This window comes from Sus scrofa, chromosome 7 (genome assembly GCF_000003025.6).
Source record: "Sus scrofa isolate TJ Tabasco breed Duroc chromosome 7, Sscrofa11.1, whole genome shotgun sequence".
NCBI lineage: Eukaryota > Metazoa > Chordata > Mammalia > Artiodactyla > Suidae > Sus > Sus scrofa.
Window position 1 is genome coordinate 18918645 of NC_010449.5, and position 17313 is coordinate 18935957.

Below are 17313 nucleotides of genomic sequence, written 5' to 3' on the forward strand. Positions count from 1 at the left end.
ATGACTGTCACATTAAGGTTATATCACAAATGGTGGAAATTAATGTCATATACATAGACATATGTTTGGAAAGTACAAGTTACATTCAAAGAAAGACCATATTAGACATACATGGACATGATCTATATCCACGAGAATAAATGTATTGCAAAGACACCAATAAAGGGCAGACATAGCATCACTTAGTAAAGGAGCATAATGAATATTTATAAACACTGATACTGTTCTTGAATTCCAGAGTATACAACTGTGTAAGTGTGCTAAGGATCCTGCAAATGGAAACGCAAGTATACATAAGATCTAACATTTCAGCTAACTAAAAGGGCAATAGAAGCACAAGGTTTCTGGAGGTAGACATCTAACTCAAGAATTTAGAGATCATAAAGATGATATTAGGTATACATAACTTCTTTCTAGACTTTTAGACCAAGGTTCATAACTGGTCAATGGACTTATACTCACTCTTATATTTTATTTGTCTCTTTTTCTGTCCCTGATTGCTATGCACTCTCCACTAGGTTTGTTTGAGGTACTAGATTATTTAAATGGCTAATTTTTTCAGCTCTTGTCCTGACAGACTTCCTGTCTTTTTAAACTTCTTAATGTGACATTATTAAACAACTGCAGTGGATGACAATCTTTACAACTGTTGAATTTGTCATTTGGCCCTAAATTCCACTATTAAAATGAATCTTAATACATCAACATGTTTTAATTGGACCTAACTCTCATCAATTAGCTGCTTCTATTTATTTGTCACAAAATCACAAAGAAACTCAAAGAATGTCAGTGATAAAAAGGGACACAGGACTACTATTACCAACCATGATCCAATCATTTTCATAAATCTATATATTCAGAAACTATTACTTTTTTTGGCTGTGCCTGTGGCACACTGAAGTTCCCAGGCCAGGGATCAAATCTGCACCACAGCAGTGACCCAAGCTGCTGCAGTGACAGCACCGGATATGCGTCACCACAAGAGAACTCACCATTATTTTTATGTTTAATTACACCCAAGGCGAAACCAATTAAAATTTAATAGTAATTACCTAACAACCTCTTGGTCTGCTCAATACACACTCTCATGATTATTCTTTTTGTGTAAATTACAGGGTCTTCCCATGCTTATCCTCATCAAAATGTGACTTTGACATAGTTATTCAGCCTTTTCAAGTATTCAGAATGAATTATTAAAATTCTGATATAATTTCTCACCACAATGGATCCAAGACACCAAATTTCATCAGCCCCTGTAAGGATTCCAACCCTACTTTAAAAAATATACACAATTACTCTCTGACTATGTCCCAAGTACCAAATAAAACAGATCAATTGTAGAGACCAAATTCATAAGTTAGAATATTCCTAAACAATAAAAGTGACTTCAACCATGTAGTCATTAAGCAAAATGCAGTTTGGAAAGTAACTCATACCTGAGAAAGCATTTCAGGAAAATGGAATAACTAATTAATCAATTTTCTTTGGTTGACCAAACTAAACCATGAGGTTTATTATCTTGGTTAGGTATACATCAACTAAAGATCTGAGTGTGGAGTGGATTTCAAGTTATTGTTTATGATAATGGGCTTATCCTTTTACTTGTGGTCTTCTTCCTATCCTATATCTGAGTGCTTATATATCATTACATTGCCATTATCCTAAGCCAGACTAGGAGTAAAATTTCTGAGTCATAGGACATATTATGTTCAACATGTGTAACACCAAAGACTCAACAAAAGTAATTTCACCTACAGTGATGAGCCTTTCGGTTACTCTATATTCTTGTAAATATTTTTAAAAGACAGTCTTAAATTTTAACCATTCTGATGGACACATCGTGGTATTGTGCCATGGCTTTAATTCACATCTCCTTGATGACAAAACATGGTTGAGCACAAAAGTTTGTTTGCCTTTTGGATAGTCTCTTTGTAAAGTGTTGGTTTACTTTAAATGATTTTTTTTTAGAGTTACCTTTTCTTATGGATATGTAGGAATTCTTTATGTACTCTGATATAAGCCTTTTTCACCTGTCTGTATCATAAATATCTTCTTCCAGTGTGTGACCTGCTTTTTCACTTCTTTAATGATGTCTTTTGGTGAACAGAACTTAATTTTAATGTCCGTTTCTCTTTAGTGATCTTGTTTCCTACTTAAGAAATCTTTGTCTATCCAAAAGTGAGAAAAATAATCTTTTATTCTTTTTCTAAATTCTTTATTTTATACTTCACATTTAGATATGCCTTCTTCATGGTATTAAATTTTGCCATGATGTCATTGACCATAAAGTTTCTTTTTTTTTCCCATGTGAATTTCAAATTGGCCCAGCACTATCCAATGGAGAGATCACCCTTTACCCATTCCTCTAAAGTTCCAGTTTTAAGATAAATCAAATGTCATTACATATAGGTCTCTCTTTACATCAATATACAATAATAATTACTGTAGGCTTGTAATAAGTTTTGCTGCCTGGAAGAGGTGTATTCCAAAAATTATCATGGCTATCTATGGGCTTTCCATCTCCATAAATATTTCAGAACTAGCTTCTGAATTTCCACGAAGAAATACCTACTGGGGTTTGGGGGCGGGGGTTGTTGTTGTTTTTTGGGTTTTTTTTTTTTTTTTTTTTTGCTTTTTAGGGCCACACCTGCAACATATGGAGGTTTCCAGGCTAGGGGTTGAATCAGAGCTACGGCCTTCGGCCTACACCACAGCCCCAGCAATGCCAGATCTGAGCCACGTCTGTGACCTACACCAGAGCTCACAGCAATGCTGGATCCTTAACCCACTGAGCAAGGCCAGGCATCAAACCCACAACCTCATGGTTACTAGTCAGACTCGTTTCTGCTGCGCCACGATGGAACTCCTAGAGTTTTAGGGTTTTTGTTTCTTGGTTTTTTTTTTTTGGTTTTTTTTGGTTTTTTTTGCCTACTGGGATTTAGATTGAACATGTGTTCCATTCACTCATCTTCTGCTGTTTGCAAACTGTTGTTATACGCATCCAATTCTTCTATTTTGTCCGCACCCAAGGCATATGAAAGTTCCTGCTACAGGGAGCAAATCTAAGCCACTGCAGCTGCAAACCATGCCACATCTGTGGCAATACCAGACCCTTAACCCACTGCACAGGGCCAAGATTGAACACACACCGCCTCAGAGACAATGTCAGATCCTCAATCTATTGTGCCACAGTGGGAACTCTTCATATGAATTCTTAATTACAAAAATTATATTTGTCAGTTCTGGAACATTTATTTGATTCTTTTTATGGATTCTAATTCTCTTGAAATTTTCCTACTTTTGTATCTGTTTTGTCTATCTTTTCCTTCTTAAACATTTTACTCAGTTATTTTAACCATATCTGCTACCTACAATAATATACCACCAATGTTTTTTCTGTTATTCATTTTTTGTTTCTTGCTTTCCCCCCTCACCCCCAATTGCTTTAGCATGCCTCATAAATTTGTATTGGCTACTTAACCTTGTGGATAAAATATTGTACAGGAGCTAAATAATGGTATATATTCTTCTAAAAAAGGGATTGGGATTTTGTGCTTGTGTATTGGATTTGTGTTTATTCACTTTTGTTTTGTTTTAGTTGGTTCTGTTTCATTTTGTTTTATAGGCAGGTAGCATATGAGCAGATTACTTGATCCTCTCAAGCCTCTGTTCAGGGTTTTATTAGGACTAGGCTACTTTAGTTTCCCTTTACTACTGAAGTGCAACATTTGCTTCACTTTTGGAGTGTGGCCATTACTTCTTGAGCCTTTGGAGTGCCAATATTAAGCCCAGAAGCTTTACTGGAGGTTTATCTTGGGGTACCTAAACTTGAATCTATTTCTTCCCAGTACCTAATTATTGCTGAAATCTCTGCTCAGCTCTTCTGACTCCTAGAAACCATTTTCTGCTGGGTCTCTTTGAAACTCACCCTGTACAAGTGCAGCTTAAGCGTTGGTTGACTACTTAAGGAAAAGTAGTACACAGATTTGGGGGTCTCCTTTTCATTGATTCCCTTGTCACTGACATTTTCCCCCCTCTAGGATATTTTCCAGGTGCTTTGTGGCCCTAAACTCTGACCTCTATGCCAGCAGAGTAAAACTGACACATTCTGATTCATTTCCAAACAGACGACTTAGAATAATAAATTACCATCCCCCAATCACACAGCCTTAATGAACCAGCTTATTCATAAGTAACACAACATCTCATGACATTTTTATTCTTCCAGTCACTTTATTAAGAGGAACATTGACGTAGAATCATGCAATACTAAAACTAGAACCTATCACATAGATTTTTTTCATCTAACACCTTCATTTCAAATATGAAAAATAAGCTACACCCAAAGATTAAATAATAGGTCTAAAATCTCTAATATCTTATTAAACTAATAACTTCCTGTTCCCAAACCTTCTTATGGATTCTCTTCTATTGTGCTACATTGTTATCATTTTCTTTCCTTCTTCCCATTCTAATAAGGTGTTTTAAATTGCTCATGAATTTTTCGAGTTACTACCACAAAGTGATAATTCTGCATTCTACTGCTCAATACAGTTATTCTTAAAAAAACTATCTCCATAAATATGGTTGCTTCAGCAAATTTTGATAATGTTATCCTCACTGCTTCCACGATCCTTGAAGTGACAGTAATAAGGCTTTCTTCTTCAGCTGAATCCAAGAAAATGTTTGCCTCATTAGCTCAGGAAATACTATCACAAGCTAATTCTTTCAGAAGTAGAGGCAAGAACAGATAGCATATGGTTTTTCTCTGCAAATGTGGTCTCGCTACATTTAAAATGGAACAAAACAAGCAAGGCAACACATTCATCTATGTTTTTGCCACTGTGGAATTAATGCCCAACAAAATCTACATATAATGACTGTCACACAGAAGAAGCTTTCATTTCTGTCTGAAATAGACAACACTGTCCACAAATTAATTCACTTCCTCATAAAAAGTTAGCTATAGATAAATTAGAACCAGACTATTATGGAAGTACTGATCCAGACATAGGTTAAGTTTACCAGCTAGGTAAAGTTTCTGTTTCTTCTAAGCATACAGAGACAATATTTTTTCCCTCATTTTCATAGGTAATCTAATAATAAAATTGTAAAGGGAAGTTATAGTAAAAACTGCTTTGTATAGATCAAAATCCAATTCCTTTCCCTCCTGGCCAAAGAACTATGCCATTTGTCAGCCTCCCTTATAATTAGATGTCATTGTGTTCTAGTCAATAGAATGTGGTCAATTCCAGGTCTGGTTCATAAAGACCTCCCACCCATGATCTTGCTCTTTCTCCTTCCCCATCTGTCAGCTGAATACAGGAGAAGGCAGGCCCTATAAGATGGTAGATCCCTTTGACGGAAGATGCCTGCAACCCAGAGTAATTCATGGAAAAGTGTTCCCCAACTTCTGTTACTGCCAATGCCCATTGGGTTATGCTATTTTTAGAATTCAATGTACTATTTGATTTCTTTGCAATATAGAAAGCTTCCTTCCTAATCCTTATACCTTTTATTTCTTTTTCATGATTTATTACACCAGCTAAGGTCTCTAGTAAAATGTTGAACAGAGGTGATGATATCTGGTACCATCTTTCGCTTAGCAACATTTTCAACAGCTTGCAACTATAATGTTTTCTATAGGCTTTGTAGGCATCCTTCCTCAGATTAAGAGGTTTTCCTTTATTCATATATTGCTAAGAGATTTATCAAGAAAAGGTATTGGATTTAATTGTATACTTTTCTGCATCTGTTTAATTAACTGAGTGTTTTTTCTTTGATTTTCTTAATGTGGTAAGTTATACTGTTTGAGTTAATAATATTAAATGAAACTTGCATTCCTAAAATAAAACAAGCTTAACCTATTATCACTTTTATATTATTTTATATGATGTATTACCATTTTTATACTTGTATATCAGATTTGGTATTCTCTGTGTTATTCAGTATATTTCTGTCCATATTTGTTCTCTTCCTTTCTTACAATCCCCTAATTAGGTTTTAGTATTAAAGTTATGTTGATTTCACTAAATGAGTTGGAGAGTGAGGCTCGTTTTCTTTTTTTTCTGCAAGATTTTCTGTTAATGTTTGATAGAATTTACCTATAAAACTGTGGATACCTAAAATATTCCTTGTAGAAACATTTTTAATTATAGATTCAATGTATTTAATAGTGATAACACTTAAAATTTTCTACATCTTCTGACATCAGTTTTATAAAGTTGAAATTCCACAGGAATTTTTCCATGTCATCTAAATTTTTTAATTTATTGGCACAAATAATGTTTTCTTCATCATATTTTCAAATCGTCATTTCTGCAGGACTTGTAGTAACGTTGCCTTTGTTACTTATACTGTATGCCTTCTCTCCTTTTTTTTTTTTTAACTCAATCTCACCAGGAGAGATTGAGTCCCATCAATTTTATTAGTCCCATTAAAGAACCAGTTTTTGGCTTTGTTGATCTTCTCCATTGTATGTTCCTTATTTCTATTAATTTCTACTGTTATAATTTTATTTCCTTCCCTCAATTTTCATTGAGTTTATTTTTTATATCTCCTAACTTTTTGAAAGATGCTTAGGCTCAATAATTTTAAGAACTTTATTTTCTTAAAGATGTGTATTTATGGTAAATATATCTAAAAACCTTTAAAATTCCATTTCACCAGTTTGATATGTATAGGTTTTTAAAATTTGATTCTGATAATATAGATATCTCTAATACCTCTAGGTCTGTTTCTATAGTCTATTGTTTCTGCTGGATTCAGTTTTCCTACCTCCAGTGTAGTTATTTATTTTTCATTGAGTGCCAGTCATTACAGTTTTAAACTTACCTGTAAAATTAACTTTGCCTTAAAAAGTTAGAATAATATAAAACCCCCTCCCCCAATTTTTTTTATTTCCTTTTACCAGATGACTAAGGGATTATTTCTATCCATTTTTAGATATTGTGATTTTTTTTTCCTAGACCACCTAGTAGACTCTAAATTGGACAGTAGTACATGCAAAGGCTGTTTAACCTCTGATTTTCTCTTAATCCTAGGGGCAGATCCATCAGGCTCTCACTTTAAAACATACGGACTTAACCTGAATGATCTTTGTAAGCCCTTTATCTACAACTTACATTCTTTTATCCTCATGAAATTATTTTTTTTTTTTAAAAGTGTTTCTCAGACTTCCAGTTGAGTCTTCTGGATTAGCAAACATCCCAAGACTAAAAAGAGTCCCAAATACTAGATTCACTTTTCTGCATTTCTGCCTTCTGCAAATATTGTCTTTATATCATTTTATCTCTCTGTTAATATTCCAGTGCCTTTTCAGAAGATTTTCTAACATATTACACAGCTTTTCTGATTGCTGTTAATGAAAGCATTATGCTGATTTACCTAGTCAGCTCTAAAAAACATTATTACCTTCACTGATTTTTTTTTTTTTTTTTTTGTCTTTTTGCCATTTCTTGGGCCGCTCCCACGGCATATGGAGGTTCCCAGGCTAGGGGTCGAAACGGAGCTGCAGCCACCGGCCTACGCCAGAGCCACAGCAACGCAGGATCCGAGCCACATCTGCAACCTACACCACAGCTCACGGCAACACCGGATCCCCAACCCACTGAGCAAGGGCAGGGACTAAACCCGCAACCTCATGGTTCCTAGTCGGATTCGTTAACCACTGCGCCACGACGGGAACTCCCACTGATTTTTTTTTTTAAGTAAAGTCTAAATTGATAAATTATTCACCTGCACATATATTTTAGACTGTTAAACAAGTTCTACTTTTTTCCAACTTAACAATATACTAAGTTGAATTATATGATCACTTGAATACTATCTTCAAAAGCAACATAAAGGAAGGTTAGGACTTTGGAGTATCCCTTGTTTCTTAGACTAGATCATAGAAATTGCCTAAGTAAGAAAATCATATTCAATGATTCTGCACTCCAATGTTCCATTTAATCTTTTGTTAGGAGCATTTTAAATGTGTGTTGTCTTTAGCACTTAAGATGCTTTATAGAGAACTTGGGATCTTCTGTATCTTATTCTGTTTTTATAATTACAACATGTGCTCTCTCGTATAGGCAACCACTAAGTTGATTTGACTATTCCCAAGAGTAGAGACAAAGAGTTGCTTAGCAGGTGGCTTTACCTACCCTCATAATATCCATCAACTCTTCACTTGTCACCCTTAATCTTAGTACAGGAGTTTCTGCTGTGGTACAACGGAACTGGCAGCATCTTTGGAGCATTGGATGCAGGTTTGATCCCCAGCCCAGCACAGTGGGTTAAGGATCCTGCATTGCCACAGATGCAGCTTAGGTCGCAACTGCAGCTGGATCTGATCCCTGGTTCAAGAATTCCATATGCTGTCAGGCAGCCAAAAAAAAAAAAAAGATATTAGTACAAAAAATTATGTTTCTGATGCAAATGGAACATCAAAACAATCTCCTATTCAACCATATAATTGTTCCAAAATCCTCTTAAAAATGAAATCCTAGAGCCATGACAATTATCAGTTCAATGTGGGAGCACTTTTATTGTCCAAATAGTATATTCATGTTATGATATTTCTATCTCACTCAAGTAGAGCTTTGCATGGGGAAAAATAAATAAATAAATAACATTTTACAGGTCTTCTGGAACACCCGATACTGGTTTGGACATAGTAAAGAGAATAGGATAAGACTGTGGTATTCTGACATCCTATCACCAACTTCTAGACCCCATGTTAAGAGATATTTTCAATAAATTTCTTTTAAAAATGTTACCAGAATGATAAATGCATCAATCACCTACAACCCTCAAGATAAAAATTCAGATAGTGCCATTTTTGCCCAACTTGTTTGTGTCCTAGAAAAAAATAGGAATAAACATTTAATAACAATAGCTGATATTAGGACTATACCAAAAACCTTATATATACTATTTCTAGACTGGAAACAACCGTGCCAAGTAGATGTAATCATCCTCAAATAAAGAAACTGAGGTTCCAAAATTCAGTGTCAATTCAAGCCAGTTCTCCAAGTCATTTATCTGTGATGGAACCACCTATCTGAAATCTCTGGGGTCAGAAAGTGCCCCTTCTAGGAACCTTCATTTCTTCTCAACTCTTCACTCCATGAATTTAAAAAAATATTGATCATCAACTGTGAGTCTGACATACTCTAAGGACTGGAATAGCCGTAGAAAATGGCACAGATGAGGTTATTATGCTCATAAACCTTACATTATGGTGTAGAAGAAAGACAATGATCAGTAAACAAATACAATCATTTAGATAAAGTTTAAAAGAAAATAAAATGGGACATGAGACCCAGGTGAGATAAAGTAGTTAGGGAATACATTTCTAAAAGGCACCTTTTGGAGTTCCCGTTGTGGCGCAGTGGTTAACGAATCCGACTAGGAACAATGAGGTTGCGGGTTCAGTTCCTGCCCTTGCTCAGTGGGTTGGGGATCCGGCGTTGCCATGAGCTGTGGTGTAGGTTGCAGACACGGCTCGGATCCCGCGTTGCTGTGGCTCTGGCATGGGCCAGTGGCTGCAGCTCCGATTCGACCCCTAGCCTGGGAACCTCCATGTGCCACGGGGAGCGGCCCAAGAAATAGTAAAAAATAAATAAATAAACAAAATAAAAGGCACCTTTTAAGCTGGCTCTAAAATGAAAAAGTACCTAACCATGCAAAGACAAGGGAAAAGTCTTCCCAGCAACAGATACCAAGACCCCAAAGCAACACATCTTCTACCTTAGATGCCCGGGTTTTCACATATTCTCCCTCAGGTGAAAGTGACTAGAAACACCTGAAAATGTCACCCCTTTCAGAGGCCTTTACAGTTGACCAAAATAAAATATTAAATATAAAGGGGGGAACTCCAAGAGGGAAATTCCTCCAGGGGAAGAATTCAAGAGGTGGTCAAGCATCTCTCTTTCACTAAGGAAAAAATTCTGTCAGAGGCTGGTGCCCACCCAGCTCCATCCAAGCTTCCTCAAGATTCTCAGTGAAAGACTTATACTTTGATGGCAATTTTTCATCTCTTAAACAGGAACTGAAGAACCTGATAAGGCACAATATCTTTTCCCAGCACAGGAAGTTCCCAATGCACCAATTTGCCATATTCCAATGCTTTGTGAGTTGGATTTTTGGAACTAAGATGACATTTCCCTGTAGTAATAATGATCTTAATTGCAAATTAGATTCCAAAGCAAGTCTACAAAAGCCTGCCCAGTTTCCAATACTGTGGCTGATAGTCTGTAAGTTAGTAACAGAAAACAGAATTCTGTCACACAAACAAGGAATAATTTTTTTTAAATATTGAGTGAGAAGTAATAATCTTGAATGGCATTGCATCAAGAAAGCTAATTTAAGGATGATTAAGAAGGGGGATTTTTGGAGTTCCTGTCATGATTCAGTGGTTAACGAATCCAACAAGGAACCATGAAGTTGTGGGTTCAATCCATGGCCTCGCTCAGTGGGTTAAGGATCTGGTGTTGCCGTGAGCTATGGTGTAAGTTGCAGACGTGGCTCAGATCTGGCATTTCTGTGGCTGTGGCATAGGCCAGTGGTTACAGCTCTGATTAGACCCCTAGCCTGGGAACCTCCATATGCCACAGGTGTGGCCCTAAAAAGACAAAACAAACAAACAAACTCTGTTGGATGAGAGAATAGGTTGATTAGTAAGGTATAATTTTAGCTCATAAATTTTGCCTCTGCTTATTCCTGATACAGTGGCAATACTGTCATTAGTTTCTTTTACTTTTCTTCTGATGGATATCCACCCATGATTAGAGATGGTTGACTTGAGGCTCTTTTCAAGGTTGTCACCGTGTTGGGATCTCATGTAAGGTATAGAGAGAGTAGAGAGGTAGTGAGTGAAGGATAGAGGTCTAAATCAGAAGTTCTCAAAATTTAGCTTGCATCAGAATTCCTTGGCAGACCTGTCAAAACAGATTTCTGAGCCTCAGCCAGGTCATGTGATCACTAGGTCTGGGCTTGGGCAGAGAATGTGCATTTCTAACAAGTTCCTGGGTAACGGTGATGCTGCCAATCCAGGAACAACACTTTGAAAACAACTAATCAAAACACAAAAGGTTCAAGCCAGAAACAACACTAAAATCTTGCAGTAGGCACTGCTGCTGGCCTGGCATACTGTTCATTACCATGATGCTTAGGAAGGTCTTGTCACTGACTGACTGCTAATGATACATGTGGGAAGGATCATTATGCCATGCCTTTTCCAGACTTTTGAGAAGTCTGAAAGCAGATAAAAGGATGAATAGTTCTTCCCAGATTTTTATAATTCTTCTTCCATTATAAAGAACAATTCCTAGGACTATCTGAGATAATTTCAAAACCTGATTTAACCCTTTTAGACCACAACATATGATTTGAAAGGTGCCATTTTATAGCTTACTCAGTAAATATGTAGTCAGTGACTACTACTTGCAAGACACTGTGATAAATAGAATATGTGGGGTGGGAGGAAGAAAGTGATTTCATCTAAAGGCAGAGAAGTCATGTACATGAATAACTGAAAGTCAATATATCCTAAACATATCCTCATAATGGTACAGGTAAAATGCAATGGAAGTTTGAAGGTGGGAAGGATGCTTTCTACTTGGATAAACAAGTCAAGAAAAAAGTTACATTGGGTATAAACTTGACCAGGAGATTAGGTTATGGATTTAAGGAATTGGGAGTAAAAAAGAAAAGTGACAAAAAAAATATGCATCCAGGAAGAGAGAACCACATGAAAAAAATTATACAAATGTGAGAGGGACATATATAAAAGAATGACAAGAAGTTCTAGTTGGCTGGAGTTCAGGTAGACTAGAAAGGTAAGCCAGCATTAGATCATGAGACCCTTAAGAACAGCAAACGAGTCTGAAACTGACCAGGTATCAGGGAAGGTTTGAAAGATTTTGAGTACAGGAGTGATCATTTGGAATAATATTTTAGGATAATTTACTGGGCAGCCGAAAGTTTGGAGGTAATAAGAAAGCTTCTATAGTAGCCTAGGACTAAGAAAAGAAACTAGGGCAGGGAAATAAGGGGAATTAGGAGAGAGCTATGACGGGTACTGTAGGCAAGAATTATCATTACTCAAATTTAATGTCAAGAATGAGAGAGAGGTGAGAAAAAAAAAAGGACCCTGATGTTTTGAACCTTAGTGACTAGTCAAATGGTAGCATCTTCAACAGGAAGTGGAAAGTTCTAAGAAATATCCCAACACTAAGCGAAAAGCTGTACTTCACAGGTTTCACAGATTCAGCATAAAGGAGATGAAAATTTTGTTATATAATCCTAACCTTGCCCGATTCCATTATTCAGCCCTACTTGCCTTGGGCAATAACCCTGAAGTCAATGGCTATCAATTTTCTTTCTTCAATTCACATGTGAGAGTGTATGTAACCAAAGCAAAATGTCAGGAAGAAGTACTTGTAAACTTTCTCACATACAATGCACTCTGATATTTTCTATTCTGTTCCATTTCAATTTTAAAAGTTATTCATTGCCACCACCAAATTGAGTCCATGGCTCACTGACAGGCTGTATCCCAAAGTCTAAAAAAGCACTACCATCAGCGTAAGACCCAGTAATTACATAGACAATACTAAAAGGGAAGATTAACTTTTATTATATGTAAGGAAAAAACACATGTAGACAGAATGCATTCTTCTTAGTCTCCAGAGTCTCTTAGATTACTTGTCCACAAGTGCAAGATAGCTATAAATATCAAGCTTTAAAATAATGGACAACTACCCCCAATGAAGAAAAGAGGAGTGTATTCTAGGTCTATTTTAACAAGATCCTCAACATACTGGACAAAGATCATTTCTGTACCTTATGAAAACTTAGCATTATATGTGAAAACTCATATTTATAGCCTAAAAAACTGAGATGGGGGAAGCTGAGCATTCCCATTTCAAAGGCAACTTCACTCTATGAAAGAATTACTTCAATAAGTTTAAATAGAATAATTCTCCTAATGCACTTAAGACACTAATAAAATTAACTAACCACTTGACAGAAGCAGCTAAAGAGAAACTAGATTAAATATTATTGTCAATTTCCTTTTAATCAGAGAAGAAAATAGAGCACTTAAACAGGAAAAAATGTTCCAAGGAAAGATGTCTCCATTTATAAAATTGATCTTTATGCCCAACTTTTTAAAAGGACCAAGACAAGGTGGGGATACTGCTGCCCATGGTGATAGAGTTACTTGCTCCTGTTAGGCCTGACCAGAGGGGCCAGAATTGCCCGTGGATACGCTGGGGGTATAGTCTCTTCCCTCACCAGCTTTTGTCAGTCATAATACATCACTTTAATGAAACAGATTCCACACGTGCATTTCCCTGAAGGATAACTTGGAAAAACAGACATGTGGATCATCTTGTCACAACCACTGCAGACTCTAATAAGGGACAGAATAAAAACTAGCCCAAAATGGGCTCTACCATGCATGGCACACACATGTGATTCTCTAACAACACAAAGAGGAAAATGCGTTATACCCATTTTATAGGTTGATAAACTGGAACTCCCAGAAGTTAAATAATTTGGCCAAAGCCAAACAGCTGGAAAATGCAAAGCTGAGGTTTGAAGGTAAATTCCTTACTTTCTCATCCTCCCCAAGAAGAAATACAAGGAAGCCACACAAAAGCAGGTCAACTGATTTCTCATACCGTCCTTTATGGAGCTTTATTCAAAAAGATAATTGGCTTCAGAGTGGATGTTTGAATATACAATATATGCAGCGGGATCGGCAATCAGGCCTTCAACATAAATCTTCCCAGATGCTTGGCTGGCGAGATTGTTTTCCCTGTTTCTTCCACCCCCTCATCTGTCTACCTCCCTCTACCTTGGGGTTTTCATTTCTTCCCATCAGTAGCCATGGTAACACCCAAAGATAAAACACAGGCAGGAGAGTCTCACAAGCATCTTGAAGGGCGGAAGCTTGCCAGCATTTTTCATCAGGGTAATACTGTGTACCACACAAACAAAGCAGCACCCTTCTCATTCTCTCCCATTCATTTCCACCCACTTAGTGGCAGCCAAGGCCATTTGTGAAGCTTATGAGATGACTGTCTAGTACATTTGTATTCATAAACTTGCAGATCAGTCTTTCAACATTTCAAAAAATGCCTGAGCTGGAAACAGTTGGATTTGTCTCACCCTTCCCTATTAACCCTTTCCCTAGAACTAGGCTATTAGCCAGAAATGAGCTTTTCTGTGAGAAGGTCTGTTCATCATTTCCCTTAATCAGAGGTGACTTTAAATCATAGCCCTCCTTCCAGCTCCCCATGAAGACTGAATATTCAGTGAAATTTTACCACAAAGAGGATCTTCTGAATTTCTCTGCTAGATTGTAAACACTGAAGGATAGAAGAGTGGAATCTGAAAACAGGCTTGGTTCAATGTGTATTAGTTAAAAACGGCTTTGATTAGAGTCACAAATATATGGTTCACCCAGCCAGAATACCTAATTATTGACCGCATGGCTATAAATCAGAGGAGATTATAAAACAATGATCATCTGCCTGGAACACATTAAAACATGGGGGGTTATAGGCATGAATGCAGTGTGAACAGGCACACTGTATGTTTGAGGGTGCCTATGCAAACAACAGTCTTTTTCTGAAGCTTTATTATATTTCAAATTGATTTGGCACTGATGATTATTGTTTAGTTATTAATTAATTTTTTACTGGCTTCTCTGCAAAGTACTAATGACTTTCTAGTTGATAACAACACTTAAACACGCAAATTATCTCCTTAGGATGCAACATACACTGACCTCATGATTCCTTGACCTCAGTTCTAGCAATAGAGGTTTTGTGAGAGCCTATTAACTCTCAGCTATCAATGCTTTATATAGAGATATACAGTATCTCATTCATTCTCCCAATAATCTTTTGTAGTGTGGATTTGTCATCTCATTTTATGAGAGAGGAAATTGAGACTCAGAAAGATTAAGTAACTTCCCTGAGTCACACAGCAAAGCAGTAGCAAAGTGGGACTGAGATCCGGGCCTGTGACTGCCCACCCTATTTTCTCCCAACATGATGTCAATGAGCCATAGCTGCTACAGTCATTTCACAAGCATTTAAAGATAATTCCCCTGACTATAAGCCCTTCTTTTGACTGTATTTCTTATCTTTGCACGTCTTCCACTGAGTCCTCTGGCCAATTATCTCTTCTTCATAGTCTATCAGCATCTTGAGCACAAAATCATTTCCAGCTCTACCAGTTTGCCTCTTGTTCAGCCATACACTTGATTTCTACAAATACACTTCCAATTCTTCAGCTGTACCTACCCTGGCATTCATCAACCCTGAGTAAACCCTATACCTGGTGGCCACAGGCCAGCAAGAATGAAGCCAAGAAAACGAGAGGATTGTTTGGACATAAAGCAATGCTAATCACCCCAGTTTAGTTCTAATCTTTCTTTGAAAGGCTTTAACACATCTCAATTTGATTCTCAGTCACATTCCTCAAACTCTATTCCAAAATATTTGCTCTTGAACTCCCAGCCACAGTCCCTCATATCTTTAACTCAACAATAAGTTCCCTTTCCATTCTTACCAAAGTGAATGAAGCCCTTTAACATGAAGTGCACAGCTTTCCCCTCTTCATCTCAATCATTTCTTTTCTCTTCCTTCCACCTTAAGGTGAGAAAAATGATTCCTCTCAGAATCCCTACCATCAAGTATCACCTTTCAACAAATTAAATGACACAAGAAGAAAATAATCAGTCAAATCCAGAATATGAGACATTCTACAATATAAATGGCTCAGTTTTCTCAACAAATAAATGGCATAGGAGAAAAAAGATTGTGGAGGAAAGACAAAAACTAAAAGAGACTTAAAAGAAATAATTACCAAATGTAGTGGCTAAACCTTACCTTGATGCTGATGCAAACCAGGTACATGTACAAAGGCATTTGGAGACAATTGAGGACAATTAAGAATGGACTGGTATTAGATAATAGTGAGAAACTAATGTTAATTTTTTAGGTCTGATAATAGCATTATGGTTATGAAAACAAAGGTCCTTATTAGTTTAGAGATGAAGACTAAATTATTACAAGTGAAATGATTCATGTTATCTGGGATGTGTTTCAAAATACTTTGGCAACTCTTTTTTTCCAGTGTGGGGGAAAAGAAACAAATATCAGAAAATGTTGACAATTGTCAAAGCTGGGTGATTGGTCCCTGGGAAAGGACAGATGGTCTCTACTCTTGTGTTGGTTTAAGAATATACATATTGCAAATCACAAAGCATAGGGGAGCAAAATTTGCCACCCCAAAATGTGTCTCTTTGGCAAGAGTATTATTTTAGCCTGATTTTTTTTTTTAAGAAAGAGAAGATTCAGAAAGTCTTTTTTTTTTTTTTTTTTTTTTTTTGCCATGCCCATGGCATGTGGAAGAATTCCCAGGCCAAGGATCAAACCCAAGTCATAGTAGAAACCCAAGCTGCAGCAGTGACTATGCTGGATCCTTAACTTGCTGTGCCATAGCAGAACTCCAGAAGTCTTTCTTTTTATGACCCCTTAGCTGCCTAGAGAATTTAGTTAAAGGACCTGTTCCCTAAATAGAGCATCACCACAGGTATCTGCTGAAAATACAGGCTAGAGGTGGTAGAGGAAATTTTGCAGGGCTTAGAGAGCAGAGTCCACTCCATGTCCCATTGTCTCTCAGGGGACCAGCAAATATTTTCTTACAAACATTTGCTTTTCCATCTCCATGTGAATTGCTTCCCCCACTTTAAGGTCTCAAACCACTATCCCCAACACCCAGCTTTCATCTTCAGCAGAAGAGTGTTTAAAGTGAGGGCTTCAGTCATTTTAGCAAACTACTCAGTTTTCCTGACTCTCTCCTATGTGTGCATTTTATTAAACTTTTGTTTGATTTTCTCCTGTTAATCTGTCTCATGTCAATTTAATTTTTAGATCAGCAAGAAGAACCTAGAAGGGTTGTGAAAATTTCTTCCTCCACAACAAAAGCAACCAAAAATCTTTTTTAAAAAAATCATTAATGAAAACTCACTCTCTTTCTCCAACATCTTAAATTCCCTCTATTTGGTTGTTTCCCCTCCCTTCACCTCCAAACAAGCTGGCCTCTTCGTCCTGATCTTCTCTGAACAGCACTGTCTCCAGGAGCTATAAGTATCTCTATTTCTTTCTTGAAACCCTGGAATTTCAAGAAAGGAGTCCTGAAGTTCCCACTGCAGCACAATGTGTTAAGGATCTGGTGTTATCTCTGTGGCAGCCCAGGTTCAATCTTTGGCCAGACACAGTGGGTTAAGGATCCAAAATTGCCTGC

The 17313-nt window shown here is 36.9% G+C and overlaps 1 long non-coding RNA gene across 1 annotated transcript in view; it reads right to left on the bottom strand.

Annotated features, from left to right (window-relative positions):
- LOC106504343 overlaps positions 1-16324 on the bottom strand; it is a 699971-nt gene extending 683647 nt beyond the window's left edge. The window contains exon 1 of the long non-coding RNA XR_002346092.1: positions 15894-16324. This is a non-coding gene — a long non-coding RNA (uncharacterized LOC106504343). The remainder of the gene's footprint in view (positions 1-15893) is intronic.